Source organism: Lagenorhynchus albirostris, chromosome 16 (genome assembly GCF_949774975.1).
Source record: "Lagenorhynchus albirostris chromosome 16, mLagAlb1.1, whole genome shotgun sequence".
Taxonomy (NCBI): domain Eukaryota; kingdom Metazoa; phylum Chordata; class Mammalia; order Artiodactyla; family Delphinidae; genus Lagenorhynchus; species Lagenorhynchus albirostris.
Genome location: NC_083110.1, coordinates 44,712,291 through 44,731,665, shown reverse-complemented (window position 1 = coordinate 44,731,665; position 19,375 = coordinate 44,712,291). Strand labels below are relative to the sequence as shown.

General features: G+C 38.8%; 1 protein-coding gene across 1 annotated transcript in view; it reads left to right on the top strand.

The window, feature by feature from the left end:
* Positions 1 to 19,375, top strand: part of PRKG1 (protein kinase cGMP-dependent 1) — a 1,109,707-nt gene that overhangs the window by 794,538 nt on the left and 295,794 nt on the right. The gene's annotated exons all lie outside the window — the stretch shown is intronic.

Sequence of the window (19,375 nt, the reverse complement as noted above, 5' to 3'; positions counted from 1 at the left end):
CAGATGGATGGAACAAGCCGCAGCTAATCTCCACCTGAGAAATAGCTCCCTTCAGTGATTACCTACCCAAACACAATGGGGAAAAGTCACTGTAAATAAACTCATTGTCTAATACATATCCACATATCAAGGCTGTAGTGACGTCTTTAAAGGAAATGACAAAGAAAAACATTTTCTTATAGAGAGGCAGAGCAGAGATTTACCTATTATGTCACGTAGGAACTTGAAAATTAATTTGGGAAGGAGTTATGCTTTCACAAATAAGGGTGAAAATGTTTAGATAACTCAAGGAAAATTGAAAATGTCAGATTGAAGAACCAAATTAAGCCAACAAATTCACTTTTTACCACTGGTGTAGCTCATTTTTCCTTCATATGAATAGAAGTGGGACATGGGTGCTGTATTTAAATCTCCTGAGTTTTAAATGGAAAATAAAGCGTATGAGAACCACTTCTTTGCTTATATTGAAATCTGTTTCATGTCCAATTCTCTCATTAAAACATTGGATTTAGTTGTCTTAGAATGAAAAATACCTCTGCTTCACCAGCTTTTTAAGAGCTCTATGCCTTTGGGTCTGCAACTTTATATGATTGGATCTTGGACACATTTGAGCCTAAATAATGGGTTGTTTTGGTTTGTGTCCCTAGATGGGGCATTTATATTTTCATTTTGGGATATTTATACTATTATGGCCCTGACAATATCTTAGACAAATAATACTCATTAGACTTTTTGAAATATTAAGAGGGACATGATGAGAAAAATAGAAAAAAGGCAAGGAAAGAAAGCTTTTTTCATCTTGATAATATGGTAAGAAGCAAATATCAGATTACTGTCCAGGGATCATCATTGGAAAAGGAGGTTAACGTAACACAGGCAATTTTGGTTACTGCAAGGTACCCCAGGGCTGATTAAATGTGCATTGTTTTAGCCGTGCAACAGTTCCTTGGTGTTACCATGTCATGTTGGCATTTTCCCAGATTCCTTTGCATTCTCTCCAATTGTGAGTAATACAAGGGAAAAGTCCTGTACTTGATGAGTTACTGGAGTGCTGTGAAGCTCTCTCTTTTTATCATTCTAAACAGACCTAGACTCTTTGGGAAAGAAATTGATGGAGTAGACAGGAACATTATTGGTTCTCTTTGAAATCTGTTGTTATGGCTAAACTTTTTCTTCCCTTCCTTTCGGTTTGGCTCTTGCTATTCAAAGCCAAGCTGGAGGGAATTTAAAGAACAGTTCTTTCCCAATTGCTCTGGACTGAAGGACTCTGAATTTGGAAAATTATCTGTTTAGATCTCCCTGGGTCCTTTGGGTCTTCCCATCTGTGGGGCAAATGGCTGCTTCTGAAGGAGAAAGAAGTAGAAGGGTGTGTGTGTGTGTATTTTGTGGCAGGGTGGAGAGATTAAAACGTAAAGACAGACTCTCAGTTTAATATTAATATCTGCACATCTTATTCTATTATAGAAGTAAATGTGGAATGGGAGAACATGTTTGCAAATCATATATGTGTAAGGGAGTTGTATTAGAGTTCTCCAGAGAAAACAGAACCAATAGGATGTGTGTGTATGTATGTATGTGTGTGTGTGTGTGTGTGTGTGTATATATATATATATATATATATATATATATAAGAGATTTATTTTAAGGAATTGGCTCGTGTTATTGTGGTGGCTGGCCAGTTCAAAATCTACAGAATGGGCTGGCAGGCTGGAGACCATAGAAGAGTTGATGTTGCAGTTCAAGTCCAATGGCCATCTGCTGGCAGAATTCCTTCTTGCTTGGGGAAGGTCAGTCTTTGTTCTATTAAGATCTTCATTTGACTGGATGAGGCCCGCCCACATTATGGAAGGTAATCCACTTTACTCAAAATCCATCAATTTAAATGTTAATCTTGTCTCAAAGTTCACTGACTTAAATGTTAATCTTATCACCCCCACACAAAAATCCAGAATGCTGTAATGTTTGACCAAATGTCTGAGCACTATGGCCCAGATAAGTTGACACATAAAATTAATTATCACAAGACTTGTATCTAGAATATATAAAGAATACTTACAACTGAGTGAATTTTAAAAAGTTTAAAAATAAATAAACAGGGACTTCCCTTGTGGCGCAGTGGTTAGGAATCCACCTGCTAATGCAGGGGACATGGGTTCAAGTCGTGGTCCGGGAAGATCTCACATGCCCCGGAGCAACTAAGCCCTGTGTGCCACAACTACTGAGCCTGCGCACCTAGAGCCTGTGCTCTGCAACAAGACAAGCCACCGCAATGAGAAGCCCGCGCATCACAACAAAGAGCAGCCCCCCCCACCCCCACCGCTCACTGCAGCTAGAGAAAGCCCACAAGCAGCAACGAAGACCCAAGGCAGCCATAAATAAACAAACAAATTTTAAAAAAATGAGTGAATAGATGTTTTCCCAAAGGAGATGCACGAAAAACCAGTAAGTACACGTTCCATGTTAATAGTCATTAGGAAAATGAAAATCAAAACCATAATTACATACCACTTCATACCCACTAGGGTGGCTAGAATAAAAAAGACAGTGACAAATGTTGGTGAGGATATAGAGAAATTACCACTGTAGGATGTTGCTGGTGGGCTTGTAAAATGGTTCAGCTTCTTTGAAAAATGGTCTGTAACTTGATCTGTAAGCATTTATACAATTCATTCTCACCCTGAACTTTCTACCTCTTTAAATTACATATTTTACTTATTTATATAACCTATTCCACATTCTACAAAATATTCAGTTTTTCATTTTTCTTCAGCTTTCTCACTTGAGTTGAACCAGTGGCCCTACACATGACAAAGACCCAAAATATCTAAACAGGTTGGAATAACGGGTGAGATCCACTAAGATGGTACCAGAGGAGAAAAGTATAGTTTTGCACATGATTAAAAAGAAAAAAATTCCAGAAGGATAGGATAGTGAAGACACGGCAGAGTATAGGCAATATTGCTGGAAACAATGGAAGAAAACAATTGAAGTAACTTAGAAATTTGCCCTGGAGAAAACTTTGCGGGAACGTATTGGATTCCTTTTGTGTGTGTGTGTGTTTTTTTTTTTTTTTTGGCTGTACGCGGGCCTCTCACTGTTGTGGCCTCTTCCGTTGCGGAGCACAGGCTCCAGACGCGCAGGCTCAGCGGCCATGGCTCACGGGCCCAGCTGCTCCGCGGCATGTGGGATCTTCCCGGACCGGGGCACGAACCCGTGTCCCCTGCATCGGCAGGCGGACTCTCAACCACTGCGCCACCAGGGAAGCCCTGGATTCCTTTTTAACTTAGTGGACACAATTTTCTGTGTTCAGAAGATGGGGAGCTCCATCTCTAAAAATAGACTGGACGAATAATTTAACCCATCATTGATGAATCGGGGTAACAGCAGTTTCTGCCTCTTGTGATATTGCTGTGGGTTTTAAATTGAAGAACTAATGTAAAACCATTAAATATGCAAACATAATTTCAGATGTCCATCAGCAGTGCTTACCAAACCCTTTCACAAATTGACACATACGGAAAATGTTTATCCTGCACACATACTGAGGTTAACAAAACTCCTTATGGCTGGAGGTGACTGGTCAGGCTGTCCCAAGTCCTACTGGGCTCTCCGTCTGAAGGGCGGAGCAGGCATTTTGTAATGTCTGGAGACATCTATGGTGGTTATAATATTGAGTGAGGGTAACAGAGGGCTGCCACTGGCCTCTAGTGGATAAAAGCCAGGATGCTACTAAACATTCTACAGTGCATAGAACAGCTTTACAACGACCATTCAGCCCCAAATGTCAATAGTGCTGAGACTGGGAAATTCTGCTATAGGGTAGATATGACAGCAGTTGGGAAACACTGCTAAAAGTATGAAGGAAATAAAATAAGGTAATATGGTAGAGACGGCCAAGGACAGGGGGACTACTTTAGCTAGGGTGGTTAGGAAAGTTATATCTGAAGAGGTGACTTTGAGTTGACAGCCATTGCAAATATCACAGATGGCAAAGTATAGTACAAAATGTTAAGTATGAACAGAAATCATACATATTTGAAAAGCTACAGGGTAAAAGAGATTAGTTAGGATGTTGTAGGTACTTAAGCATTGATTTGGTGCTTGAACAACATTGACACTTCAGCTTCTGCCTAACTCTAAGATTCTGTATGATCACATTCTCAACAGAGACTCTTCTAGTTCTGAGCCTCAGTCATTTTCATTTCTCTCCCTTTAGGGACTTCCTTCTCCTATATCTCCTAGATCTATTTAGTTATCATTATATATAAGAAATAAGTGCTTGTCCATTGCTTTAAGTTGGTCTCCAGTTTTGTGAAGTTTTACCACTTTAGATTGTAAGTTCTGTATAAGGCTATTACTATGTTGGTATTTCTTTGCACTGGGTACTTGTAAGCAGTTGAGAAAAGCAACAGTAATACCTTCAACTTACTAAGCCTAACTCTGTGCCAGGCTAAGGGCATCTGTTTAAAACCCTCTGAGGTAACTACTATGACAGTTGACCCTTGAACAGCAGCAGGGGTTGGGGCACTGACCCTCCACACAATCGAAACTCCACGTATAACTTTTCAGTCGGTCCTTGTATCTGTGGATGTGGAACCACAGGTTCAACCAACTTCAGATCACTTAATACTGTAGTTCATATTCAGTGAAAGAAATCTGCATGTAAGTGGACCCTCACAGTTCAAACCCATGTTGTTCAAGGGTCAGCTGTACTTTTACTATTCCCAGTTTATAGCTGGGGGAACTGAGGCTCTGGTAATACAGCTAATGGGGAAGTAGTTTACTCCATCCAGTCTGAAGCTGGAATTGGTATCTTTTATTCCTATGCTGTATGACATCTTGAAAATTTGTAGCATAAATGAAAAATTTATCCCATCCCCCACTCTTTTTTTTTTTTAATGTAAATAGGAGATGTTTCCTTCTGAAAAGGTTTACTTGACTTTCCCCTCCCACCTCCCCTGGGAGTAATTAATTTTTTCCCAGTCAGCATTTTTAATTTGTTACGACAGGAATCCATTTTATGCCTTCAACCAACTTTAAAACAAGCCATTTCTAGTCATTTTATCATCAGGATATGTATGTTTTGCTTTATGCTGCCAGTAATTCATTGAAACGTATGTGCTCTGCAACTAGGAAACCGATCTGTAATAAATCAACTTTCTAGAAAACATTTGTAGAGTGCTTGAAGTGGTTGCCATATAAGAATATATAAGCCTGCTTGGTACTTGTGGTTCACTCCCCTTTGTGGGGTTTGTAAACAAATAGTGAATTTGTGTGAAAGTATGAATTAGTGGCTCGTCTTTAGCATAAGTGTGAGATCCTATTTACAAAATGCTAGTTGATAGTATTGGAGCAGATCATGATAAACCTTGAATTCCTTTTACAGAGCAGAGTGATAACCATCTGGTCTGAATTAGACAAACTGCTCTGATTAAAAGAAAGCATGACCCAAGATTTTCAACTTTTTTTTAATCTGAGGCATCTTTGTAGCTGCCAAAAAAAAAAAAAAAAAAAACTAGTTCAGGGGCTTGTACACAGTTGGCATCCGAGACATAAATCATTGAAGAATAGAAGCCCACTTACACTTAACAGTAAGAAGCTAAAGATAAGAAAACCGGTTGGGCTTTCAGTTTTAGTCACAAAATACAAAGCTTGTCTGGGCTGGAGAGAGCTATCAAACAGCTTAGAGCAGGGGGTAAAGTGGGCATTCAGTTCCAAGTCTCCCCAAAGCCTTTGGCTGCATGTCCCACCCCCCCCCACCGGCCCCCCGCGAGAATCCACTGCAAGTCAACCTACCACCCCTGCAGAGAAGGAATCATGCAGTTTCTTAGGCCAGTGGCTACAAGGCTGTTTCCTGGTAGATAAGGCTCTGAACCAGGGCAGGCAGTATATCAGGCATGAATGTACATCAGAAGCCAGTCAGTATTAATGAGGAGGGAACTGTGACCCACCAAGGCTTTAGTGAGATTGCAGCTGTATAGAAAAATCCTGTGTGTTTCATGTCCTGTATGTGCCCTTAATTACTATGAGATTCTATAAGTGAGCTTTTCTTAGCTCTCTGGGAAGGCTTACCATTCATTTTATTACTTACAACAGAAAATTATTATTTTAATAAAGGTAGCATGTTTTGTTTTGTAAATAGGCTTGCAATGCAATGCTGTTCTGCCGTTCTCTTTGCTTCATATGGCTTGTGCAAATTACTTTACATTTCCAAGAAGCATTAGTTATAGTGAGCATGAGAGCAGTTGGGCTATCCCTGGCTCCTTTTCTCTCTTCCAAAGATGTTCTTTAAAATCAAGTCTTTCTGGGCTTCCCTGGTGGCGCAGTGGTTGAGAGTCCGCCTGCCGATGCAGGGGACACGGGTTCGTGCCCCAGTCTGGGAAGATCCCACATGACACGGAGCGGCTGCGCCCATGAGTCATGGCCGCTGAGCCTGCGCGTCCGGAGCGTGTGCTCCGCAACGGGAGAGGCCACAACAGTGAGAGGCCCGCGTACCGCAAAAAAAAAAAAAAAAAAAAAAGCTTAAAATCAAGTCTTTCTTTTGAGAAGCTTGCCTTGACTGACTCTGCCTTATCTTATTTGTTGGTCCCTTAATTCTTTTATAGTTTGTGTTTCAGAATCATATACTTGCTCCTATATTGCCTGGAACTTGTCTTTTTCCCAATTTTCTCTAAATACCTTAAGGGTAGGATATGTCTCAGCTTATATCCCAAGTTTCCAGCAGAGCAAGGATTTGCATAAGAATTATGCCCCACATTTACTACATAACCAATGAATATTTGTTTTGTTTTGTTTTAAACAGTATTTTGAACAATCCTTTTTTTCAAAAAAATAAATTAATTTATTATTTTTGGCTATGTTGGGTCTTCGTTGCTGTGTGTGGGCTTTCTCTAGTTGCGGTGCGCGGGCTTCTCATTGCAGTGACTTCTCTTGTTTTGGAGCATGGGCTCCAGGTGCGTGGGCTTCAGTAGTTGCAGCACGCGGTCTCAGTAGTTGTGGCTTGCGGGCTCTAGAGCGCAGGCTCAGTAGTTGTGGTGCACGGGCATAGCTGCTCCGCGGCATGTGGGATCTTCCCGGGCCAGGGCTTGAACCCATGTCCCCTGCATTGGCAGGTGGATTCTTAACCACTGCGCCACCAGGGAAGCCCAAATATTTGTTGAAGGAATAGTCTAAGTAGGTTTTCAGTAAATATGTGCTACATGAGTGACAGTGAATGAAACAGAACTGTTCTGTTGTACGTTTGGATGATATCACCACAACTAGACTGCAAATGTGGCAAGGATCAGGGCCATGCGTTCTGAAATACTGGAATTCATAAGTACTATCTGATGATATAGAGGTCGTAAGTGGAAGATTCCCAAGGACCCAAAATAAAGGTCAAAGACAGAGGGTGTGGAGAGCCAAGGGCTACAAGATCATGGAAAAGGAATAAGACTTATTTTTCTTCTATCAGCTCTCTGGTCTCCCTTATTCATGTTAGGGAGATAAAACAAAGGCCAAACCTTTGGAAGCATATTCTAAAGAAGGGGAGCACTGATAAAGATGCTAACTTTACAGTGTAATGTCCTTAGGCACAGAGCTGAACTATTGTAGGTTACTACTTGATAACAAGGGAATAAAAGCCTCTAGAAGCTATCTTCCCAGTTTCCTACAATTTCAGCTCAGTACTTGCTTATGGCAATCCCCCAATCTATAGGTTTACAGTGTACATATCTTTTCTCTCTTTTTACTTAGCTTCTCATCTAAAGAATAGAGGTAGTTATCCTACATGTGTGTATACATACATTTATATATATGTGTGTGTGTGTGTGTGTGTATACACACACACATACAGTTGTCCTTTGGTATCTGCAGGGGATTGGTTCCAGGACCCACCTTGGATACCAAGATCCATGGATACTCAAGTCCAATAGTCAGCCCTCCTTATTGGTGGTTCTATATCTGCAGATTCAGCCACCTTCGGGTACTGTAGTATTTATAGAAAAACATTCCCAGTATAAGTCGACCTGTACAGTTCAAACTCCTGTTGTTCAAAGGTCAACGGTGTGTGTGTTTGTTGTATTTATATATCTCTATATATTTGTGATAATGCCTGGGTTTCAGTCTTGGCAACATGTTTTAATCCTGTTTCCACAATTAACTAGATATTTGGGCTTGAAAAGGTTACGTAACGTTCCTAAGTCCCAGTTTTCACTTCTGGAATATATAATAACAGTACTTACCTCATAGGATTGATTTCCCTTTTTATGTTTTTGAAACACCATTGTTTTTCTCATGAACATACTTTATTCCTCAGTTTCATGTTTATGGAGAAATTGAACAGAAAACATAAGGAGTTCTCATATACTCCCTTCTCTCCACTCACAGTTTACCCTATCGTTGGTATGGCACTTTTTCTTTTTGTTTTTTTTTTTACAATTGATGAACCAACATTGAAACATGACTATTAACTAAAGTCCATAGTTTACATTAAAGGGTTCTTTTTTTTGTGTTGTACTCTTTGGTGGGTCTTTTGTATTTTGACAAATACAGAATGGCATGTATCCACCATTACAGTATTGTGTGTGATGTACAGTTTCACAGCCCTAAAATTCCCCTGTGCTCCACCTATTTATTCTGCCCTTCATTCCTCCTTTTTCTATATCTGTAGTTTAGATAATATAAATAATACTGTGTTTTTAATTTCAAATTCCTCTTGTTCATATGGTATATAGGAAATTAATTTACTTTTGTGTATTAGCCTTATCACTTATTAGTTCCAGGAGTCTTTTTGTCAGTTATTTTGAATAGACAATTATGTAGCCTGTGAACAGTTTCATTTTTTCTTTCCCCATCTGTATATATTTTTCTTAATATATTAGATAGGACTTCCAGTATGATGTTGAATAAGAGTGGTGAGAGGGAAAATCCTTATCTTATTCACCATGTTAGGAGAAAGGATCTAGTTTCTCATCATGGTGTATGCTTTTAACTGTAGGTTTCTCTACTCCTAGATTACCGAGAATCTGTTTTGTTTTTTCTTTTTCTTTCTTTATTTTTTTTTTGGGGGGGGGTCATGAATGGGTATTGGACTTTGTGAAATGCTTTTCTGTATATTATAATCATATGATTTATTTTTTATATACATTATTGGATTCAGTTTGCTAATATTTTGTCTAGTTTTGATAATAGGGTGATGCAAGTATCAAAGAACGAGTTGGGAAGTGTTCCCTCTGCTTCTATTTCCTGGATCAGTTTCTATAGAATTGGTATCATTTCTTTATTAAATGTTTGGTGGAATTTACCAAACATTTGGTGAACCCAGCTGCATCTGATGCTTTCTGTTTTAGAAAGTTAGTAACTACTGATTTCAATTTCCCTAATAGGTATAGGCCTATTCAGATAGTCTGTTTCTTCTCGTGTGAGTTTCGGCAGATTGAACCTTTCAAGCAATTGGTCCATTTTATCTATGTTATCAAATTAATGGCACAGAGCTATTTATAATATTTTTTATGATCCTTTTAATGTCCATGGGATCTGTAGTGATGTACCTTATTTAATTTCGGATATTAGAAAGTTGTGTCTTCTCTCTTTTTTGTTAGTTAGGCTAGCTAGAGGCTTACAGATTTCATTGATCTTTTTCAAAGAATTAGCTTTTGGTTTCATTGATTTTTTTTTTTTCTATTGATTGCTTGTTTTCAATTTTATTGTTTTCTTCTCTAAATCTTATTTATTTTCTTCTGCTTCCTTTGAATTTAATTTGCCCTTCTTTTTCTAGTCTCCTCCGGTGGAAGCTTAAATTACTGATTTTAGATCTCTCTTATTGACTGTATGCATTAAATTCTATAAATTTCTCTCTAAGCACTGCTTTCACTGCATCCTAGAAATTTAGATAGGTTGTAGTTTCATTTTCATTTAGACCAAAATAGTTTTTAATTTTTCTTGAGACTTCTTCTTTGAGCCATGTGCTATTTAGAAGTGTATTGCTTAATCTCCACATTTTTGGAATTTTCAGCTAACTTTCTATTAGCTTCTAGTTTAATTCCACTATAAGTACATATTTTATATGATTTCTCTTCTTTCGAATTTGTTAAAGTGTGTTTTGCGGCCAGGAATGTGGTCTATCTTAGTGAATGTTCCATGTGACTTTTAGAAAAATGTGTATTCTGTTGTTGAATGAATTATTCAATAAATGTCAATTAGATCCAGTTGATTGATGATACAGTTCAACTGTATACTTCTTGAATTTCTGCCTGCTGGATCCATCAATTACCAATAAAGGGGTATTGAATCTTCAATTATAATAGTAGATTCATCTATTTCTCTTTTTAGTACTATCAGTTTTTGCCTCTTGTATTTTGATACTTTGTTATTAGGCACATATATTGATACATTAAGAATTGTTATATATTGTTATATCTTCTTGGAGTATTGATCCTTTTATCATGATGCATACCCCTCTTTATCCCTGATAATTTTCCTTGCTCTGAAGTCTGATTTATCTAAAAATAATATAGCTACTCCAGCTTTCTTTTGATTTGTGTTAGTATGGTATATCATTTTCCATCACCTAACTTTTAACCTCTGGGTCTTTATATTTGAAGTAGATTTCTTGAAGACAGTATATGGTTGTGTTTTGTTTTTTATCCATTCTGACAGTTTCTGTAATTTGTGTATTTAGATCATTCTCATTTAAAGTGATTATTGACATACTTGGATTAATATCTACCATACATTTAACTGTTTTCTATTCATTGCCTTTGTTCTTTCCTACCCCTTTTCCTTCCTTTCTCTCTTTTTATGGCTGTTCTTGTTTTAATTAAGCACTTTGTATGATTCTGTTGTTTCTCCTTTCTTAGCATAGCAATTATAAAGTTTTTTTCTTTTTATATATATTTTTTTAGTAATTGCCCTGGAGTTTGCAATTTACTTCTCAGTTCAAGTCTTCTTTCAAGTAGCACTATACTACTTCACAGGTGGTGCAAGTACCTTGTAACAGACTATTTCCTCTCCTTTATCCCACTATCATGCATTCTGTGTATTCATGAGATTAATAATAAACAATGTATTGTAGCTATTATAATTTTTAACCTGTATCTCTTAGAGCAATTAAGAATAAGAAAAAGAATTATTTTACCTTTATTATTCCTTGTCTACACTTTTCCCTTCTTTATGTGGACATTTTCCAACCTATGTCATTTTCCTTTTCTTTGAAGAATGATTTTTTAACATTTCTGGCAAGTCATGAAAACAAATTGAATGACAAATTCAATTTGGAAAAAAATTGAGTGACATGTTCCCTCAGTTTTTGTTTGAGAAAGACATTGTTTCTACTTCACTTTTTTTTTTTTTTTTTTTTTATACGGTATGCAGGCCTCTCACTGTTGTGGCCTTTCCCGTTGTGGAGCGCAGGCTCAGCGGCCATGGCTCACGGGCCCAGCCGCTCTGTGGCATGTGGGATCCTCCCAGACCAGGGCACGAACCCGTGTCCCCTGCATCGGCAGGCGGACTCTCAACCACTGCGCCACCAGGGAAGCCCTCTACTTCCCTTTTGAAAGATAATTTCACTGTACACAGAATCCCAGGATGGTGGGCTTTTACATTTTTTTCCCCACACTTTAAATATTTCATTTTACGCTCTTCTTGCTTAAAGCAGGTGGTTTATGAAGAGAAGTCCCATGTAATTCTTATCCTTGTTCCTTTGTACATAGTGTTTTTATTCTTCTGCCTCCTTTCAGGTTGTTCTCTTTGTCTTTGATTTCCAGAAGTTTGAATATTATATGCTTACTTTGTATTTATTCTATTAGATGATCAATTAGCTTCCTCCATCTGTGATTTTTGTGTTTGTTGTGAATTTTGGAAAATTCTCGACTGTTTTTACTTCAAATATTTCTTCTGTAATTTTCTCTTTTCTGTTATTCCCATTACACATATGGAATATAAGAAAATAATCGACTCCTTTTGTAATTGTCCCTCAGTTCTTGGATATTCTGTTCTTTTTTTCCCCATTCATTTTTTCTCTTTGCATTTCAGTTTTGGAAGTTTCTATTTACATGTTTTTCAAACTCACTGATTTTTGTCTTGGTCATTTCCAGTCTACTGATGGGCCCCATCAAAAGCATTCTTCATTTCAGTTATGGTATTTTTATTTTCTAGCATTTCCTTTTGATTCTTCCTTACAGCTTCTTTCTGTTTACATTACCCATCTGTACTAGTACGTTATCCACGTTTTTCTGTAAGAACCCTTAGCATATTATTCATAGTTACAATTTCTTGTCTGATAATTCTAGAATTTCTGCCATAACTGAGTTTGGTTCTGAGGCTTGCTTTGTCTTTTCAAATTGTGTTTGTGTCTTTCAGCATGCCTTGTAACTTTTTTGTTGAAAGTAAGACATGATGTATTGGGTAACAAGAACCAAAGTAGACAGACCTTTAGTGGGACGTTTTGTGTTTGTCTGGCTAAGAGTTGGGCTGTGTTTACTGTTTGCTGTAGTGGTGGTGTCAAAGGCTACAATTTCCTCTAGTGTTTTTGTTTTCTCCTCCTCTCTTGTCTTTGGGTTTCCCTGGAAGTTCCTTCTTAAATAGATTCTGAGATTTGCCTTCTTTGAGCTACAATCCCCCATTACTGTACAGGAGCACTATTGATGCAGTGGAGTATTAGGGTTCTCTAGAGAAGCAGAACCAATAGGAGATTTTGTGTGTTGTGTGCATGTGTGTGTGTTTGTGTATATATGTATATATATGGGGAGAGAGAGAGGTTATATGGAGTTGGCCCATATAATTTTGAAGGCTTAGGCATTATACAATCTGCCATCTGCACACTGGACACCCAGGAAAGCTGGTTGTGTAATTCAGTTTGAATATAAAGGCCTGAGAGCCAGGGGAGTCAATGGAGTAGGTCCCAGTCTGGGTATGAAGGCCTGAGAACCAGGTGTGCCAACAGTAGGAGAAGATTGATGCTCCGGCTTAAGCGGTCAGGCAAGAAGGGCCAAATTCTTCTTTCCTCTGCCTTTTAGTTCTGTTCAAGCTCTCAGCAGATCGGATGATGCACATCCACACCGGGGAGGGCAAACTGCTTTACTGAGTCCACCAATTCAAATGCTCATTTCATCCAGAAACACCCCACAGACTTACTCACAAATAATGTTTAGCCAAATAACTGTGATCCAGTTAAGCTGACACATAAAATTAACCCTCCCAGGTCGTAAGGTGTGGAGGGGAGTAAGTTATTCTATAGTCCTCTTATTAAATCTCAGTCCTTTAGTGAGCCTGAATTAGGTATTTCTTTGCCCTCATATCAAAGGCTAGAGGGGGCTGGAATTGAGTTATTTTCTTCACTGAGGTTAGTTAGCCTTATTAAAACCTCCTTTGGCTCTGCTAAAATAGTTTTCCTGAGGGCAGGTCTTGTTAAACAGAAGAGAGAGAGTTCTGAGTTTATTTCAAAATGACGACTTTCCTCTTTCCTTGAGGGAAGCACAGGGGATTTTTAACTTGTATTCAGGGTCAGAACCTGGTAGAGGGTAGAACTCAGGAAAGTGTGGGGACCCCTGTAAGACTGGACCCTCGAGGAGTTTTTAATTCTCAAGCTAGTCTGCAGTGAGCCTCTAACAATGCATCAGTGATGGTTTAAAGTGTTCCTACTTATACTGTCTCCAGCTGGGGGCTTCTGCCTCTGGGTTTTTGCTGTGAATCTCTTCATCCCCATCCCCAGTTTTCAGGGCTGCAGTTGGCCCCGTGACCTCAGTTCTAAGAAAAATTACTGATGATCAGTTTGTTCAGCTTTCTTCTTGCTGTGAGGATGAGAGTGATGACTTCCAAGGTCCTTACAGGTCATACTAGAAACTATTGTGTTTTAATATTAAATGTGATATCCGTATAAAGCATGTAGCACATGCGTGGCATAAAGTGAGGCTGTATTGTTAGCTATTACTGTAATTTATTATTGATTTCATCAAAAATTGTTTTCTAATAATAATTAAATAGCATGATTTAATAGGCATCAAAAAAGTGAGTACGTCTCTCTGAGCAAATTAAAAAGTTAGTTTTGTACAAAATTAGAGGTTTAAGGAAGAAATTGACTATGGTGAGAGATCTACAGCAATCAGAATTACAGGATGACACTGTCATGAAGAAGAAATCCAAGCTGAGCTAGAGAACCTGTAAGAAGAGGGACCGGTGAGGAACATGAAGAAAAATAGCAAAAATTAAACTCAAGGGAGTATAAGTTTGGGAGTAGAAAAGGTGATGAAGGGGATAATAGCCTGTTGAGATGTTTGACCCATAGCAGAATTGATATAGCCAGCTTTGTCTTTTATTTTGCAAGATGGTGCTTCTGATGGGGATTGCTGTTTGTGCCAGGAGATACTGTTGAACAGTTGACTCCAAGAAAGGCTGCCGTTTGGTTCGCGGCTGACCACTGTTTAGAGCAAAGCTATCATAGACGTGTGGCCCTGCCCAACCTCTTTGCTCACACAGAGCCTTCTCAGCTCTGTTTACTGTGGGTTTCTGGGGGTTTACTTGCTCTGTGTGCTACTGTTTCCCAGTGGTTCAGAACTGCCAGTGTTTGAAAAGTATCAGCAAAGTGCGATCCTTTCTGTCTTGCCTGCTTGTGGTCATATCAGTTCACCATAGACTGATTGCTTATAGCCTATTTTCCCTGAACAAGTCTTGACTTAGCGTGTTTTTGTTGTTCTGTTGTTTTTCTTCCCTAAGCATCACCTCTGAGTAGTTCTAGAAGCTTTTCTTGCTTCAGGACCTCATGGTCCACAATCCTGCCTTTTAGTATTAAGATTGGTATGTATGATGATATCACTTATAAAACCAATTTTATATGTATAAGATAGAAAAGGTCATCCTTGCAGCCCAAGAGAAGATTGGGCGAGAAAGTGTACTGTGAACTTTCAATTTGTGCTGGACCTTGATTCCAATATTAGTTTCCTAAAAAGATTAGATCATATGATACACTTGGGGCAGTAGCTTAAAATACAGATTTCTGGGCACCACCTGAGAACTACTGAAACGTATCTAGAGAGGAGCCTGGAAACCTGTATTTTAAACAGCACTGCAACTTTGCAGGTCGAGTTACAGATTGGCAGCAGAGAACACACACATGTGCGTACACACATACACACATAAAGGCACACAAACATGCATGCATGCATTCATAGATTCCCATTCATGTCCCATTCGCAATTTATTTAGTTAAGGAAACAGAACATAATGGAAGTTAGGTAGCTAGACCAGCAGGAGAAGACAGTCTATCTCTGCGGACCTTTCCCATGCCCCTTCCTCCTATGGATACCCTGCTGCCGGTGACATTTGAGACAGGTGGGATCCTGCTAGGACTAAAAGAGAAAGTGACACTTGATTCTGTTCCTGTCCTTTCATTATGTGGCTTCTGATGTCATTTGAAAAGCATTGAAAGGCATTGAAAAGGCATTACCTTAAAATTTTGGCATTTCCATTTAAGGCAGGGATCAGCAAATAGCCCACCACCTATTTTTGTATGTGAGCTAAGAATGTTTTTTGTATTTTTAAATGGTTGAAAAAAAAATCAGAAGAATAATAACACTTCATGCCATATGTAAATTATATGAAATTCAAATGTAAGTTTTACTGGAAGCCAGCAACATTCGTTTCTTTACTTACTGTCTATGACTGCTTTGACTCTGCAGTAAGAGTTGAGTAGTTACAACAGAAACAAGACTCGGATATTCACTAGCTGGACCTTTACAGAGAAAGTTTACAGAGACTATTCACTAGCTGGACCCCTGATTTAAGAGAATGTTGACAGGTATCAGGCTGTCCTTGTTTGTGACCAGCATCAGCAGGGTCCCATCCTTATCTGATGGAAGTGGATGGAGTGAGTGCCCAAGTGGTCTTGAAGGATCACTCTCCCTGCTTCCTACCCTCCAGGGTCCTGGAGACAATTTCCTGCCATTTAACCCTGACTCTGATTCTGTATTCTCTGACCTGGAGGTTCTGATACTGAGTTTGGGCTGAATACCACAGTTACAATCCATTCCCTCTATAATATCCTTGGTGATTCACGTGGTCCGGAGAATTTAGGAAACACCGACCAGTTCTAACTTCTTAAATTTCATAGAGGAAATGATGGACTTGCTTGCCAAGAAGTCATTTGCTGAAGGTGTTTGTAGCTGATTTTGGAAGTGATGGACTAGACTTCAATTCTCTGGAAGACTTTCTTGGCAGTATATCGTGTGCCTTAAAATAATTACTAGTAGTCAGTGACTTTCTAGGCATACCAGTTAGTGACACCTTTGAGGAAACAGATCACATTCTTCAAATGCAAACAGATGAGAAATTTCCCTTATTGAATTGGAAAGGGTTGTTTTAAGTGGAAACCGGGAGGCTTCTGGGTCTCCTGTCATTACTTTCACCGTCAGCTGTTAAAAAGCTTAAGGGCCAGAAAGCTTCAGGTGGAGAGAGAAAAAAAAGTTAGTAAAGAACAATTACAGTGCACTTTGACTGACATTCGAATTTGTAATCTTCCTTCCTAATTAGTATTAAGGTTTTCCCTATTTGGTGAAAAAGATATGCGACTGAACTTTCACTTCTAAAGAGATGTTTTAACAGCTGCTCACCAACCTAAAATGAATATTAGTAATTAGAACTATTATTATTTTCTGTCATCATTATGGCTACTGTTATTAATCCTCAACACACAAAGCCAGGATGCTAATGCTGGCTGGCTGTACCAAACTCTGAAATCCTAATTACCATTCCCTGCTCTAGAAAAGAAGCTATTTGTAAGAACAAAGTAGCTATTAAGAGGAGGAGGACAGGGTAGCTGTTTAATGTGTTGATGATTTGGGACCACCAGCTAAAAGAATTCTAGAGAATGACCCCCTGCTTTTTAACTGATTTAAGGGGTCATTGGATTTGTTCCAGAGTAGTTTAGGTTACATGTTATAGACCTTGACCTCTCAAACGTGACTCCCCCCCCCCCCCCCCCCCCCGCTGAATTGACAAAACAGCTAGCATCACTGTTTGACAACAATCAAAGATACCTCAGGCATAATTACTACTGATCCACAAAAAGAGTCAGTGAAATGGCTTTAATATGTTTAAAATAGTAAATCTTTTGCTTAGAAGCAGCCCACACAATTGTGTGCAGTAGTCTAAAATGTATACTTCACTGCTAACTTACTTGATCCATTATTTTGAAATTGCAGAAAGAGAGTATTGCCTAGGGTCATTTATCTTTTACTTGCTTTTATTTGATATTCAAGTAGAGTAATTAAACTGTGCATGCCAAATCCAGTGATAAATATACCCCAAACCAGAGGGAAAAAAAAATAATATACTTGTAATTATAGTGTGTAAATCAAAAAGGCTGAAGTTAGAGGACTGAAACGAATTTTAAATTTTGATTAATCAAAAGTGACTCACCTGCCAATTGCTCAACTTTTATCAATGGGCTTTATCAATAACCTTAAGGCAATGCCTTCAGGCGTAACATTACATTAATTTGTTTTTAATTATATTAACAAAAACATTAATTTGTTTTTGTTTTGGAAAGATATTGAAAGGAAAGGATTTTTTTCCACCCCAAATGTATAATCTATTTCCAGCATTACTTGTCTAAGATCTGAATTCTAATATAAGTAGCAAAACAGAACAAATTTGTTTCTAAAACTATTTCCCAAGTAAAATTTTTGAGAAATAGCCATTCCATAGCCTCCTCTTGAAGGATGCTGACATATTGAAACCTAGTAAGATCTTCTGAATTTTGTTTCCCCATTTCCCAAACTTGACCCCGGGCATTTTTGAGGCTTGTAATTTTCATTTTTTACCTATCAACATTCCACAGAGCACCATGAAAGAGACAGTGGGAGATGCTGGTCTAGGCGTGAAGCTTCTTGTAACAAAGTTGGCTTGAGCTGGAAGGGCGTGTGGGAAATTTTGATTACTGTAAGACAGCAGCGGGAGCCCTGGAAGGGAAGGAAGTGATGCAGCCCGAGGTGCCAGGATCTCGGAGGCCCAGAGTTTATGCTCACTGTGCTGACGGGGTGCACTCCGGGGAGTGGGAGTGGGGAGCCTTAGATGTGTGCTCTACCTCACTGCCTCAGCAGCTATCTTCTAAGAGACACATTCTTTTTTGAGTACAGATATTTACACCTGGCCGTATTTTGGATGACATTTCCTAAATTTATTTTTTATATTACCCAAATCCTCTACGGTGAAGTTGGAATTTTTTTTTTTTTTTGGCTGCCTTGGGTCTTAGTTGCAGCACGTGGGATCTTCGTTGTGGCATGCAGGATCTTGCATTGCGGTGCATGGGCTTCTTTCTAGTTGTGGTGCACGGGCTCAGTAGTTGCGGCACGCAGGCTTAGTTGCCCTGCAGCATGTGGGATCTTAGTTCCCTGACCAGGGATTGAACCCGCATCCCCTGCATTAGAAGGCAGATTCATAACCACTGGACCACAAGGGAAGTCCAATGGAATTCGTCATTTTTGGCATGGAAGTAATGATTCATTCATACATTTTAATATTGGTCTATATATGTTTATAAAATATTCAGTATGTTATAAACGAAGTGGCTTCAAATACCCATGATCACTGTTGGTCCATGATGAATCTGTGATGATACTAGAAAGACCAGTATAGTTAGTTTCTCTGAACTAACATTTATTTAATTTAAAAGAATGTTTTCTATTATGAGATTGATTTTTTTAATGTCTAAGTGAGCTTTCTCTTATTTAAAAGAAATGAAGGACAAGCATAGTTTTAATTGTGTTTTCTTCTTAGCTATCCTTACTTAGGAAGATGCTGTCCCCAGGTTGTTCTTATATTATTATAAAAATATTACTGAGTTGCTAGCCTCTGTAAGAGTTTACAGTATCTTAGAGTTGCTTCCTCTGTCTCCCCCACTTCTCCCACCATTCCCCCATCCCAGCCAGTAGCACTGTTGAGTCTTACTGGGCTAGCTACTCCTTTTATTGCAGATTTCTTTCTCCATTTCTTTCTTAACATCAGCACGAATTTGTGTGCTAAAGGAGTATTGTGGCTGTGAAGTAGGTTTCCTTTCTGTGAAGTTCACCGGCCTATTGTGGAACTGAATATTCATTCTTGGTATTTCTGGCACGTCTGTCTGACACAGAACTAATTGTCCCGGACTGCACCTATTACACAGTGTTATTACACGAAAACTGACGAACCAGGGATCACATCAGCATCTCGAAGTTACAATAACCTCTGTAATAGGAAAGTCATAGAATGGTAATAAGTAAAATGCTAGAGATGGGAGAGGCCCTGGAAATGACCCTGGTCAACCCTTTCATGTTATAAGGGAGCCAGATTTGATGTGATAAATATATAGTTTCCTTGATATCAGCTAATGAATCTCCACTCAAAAGTGTTTCCATCACTTCCT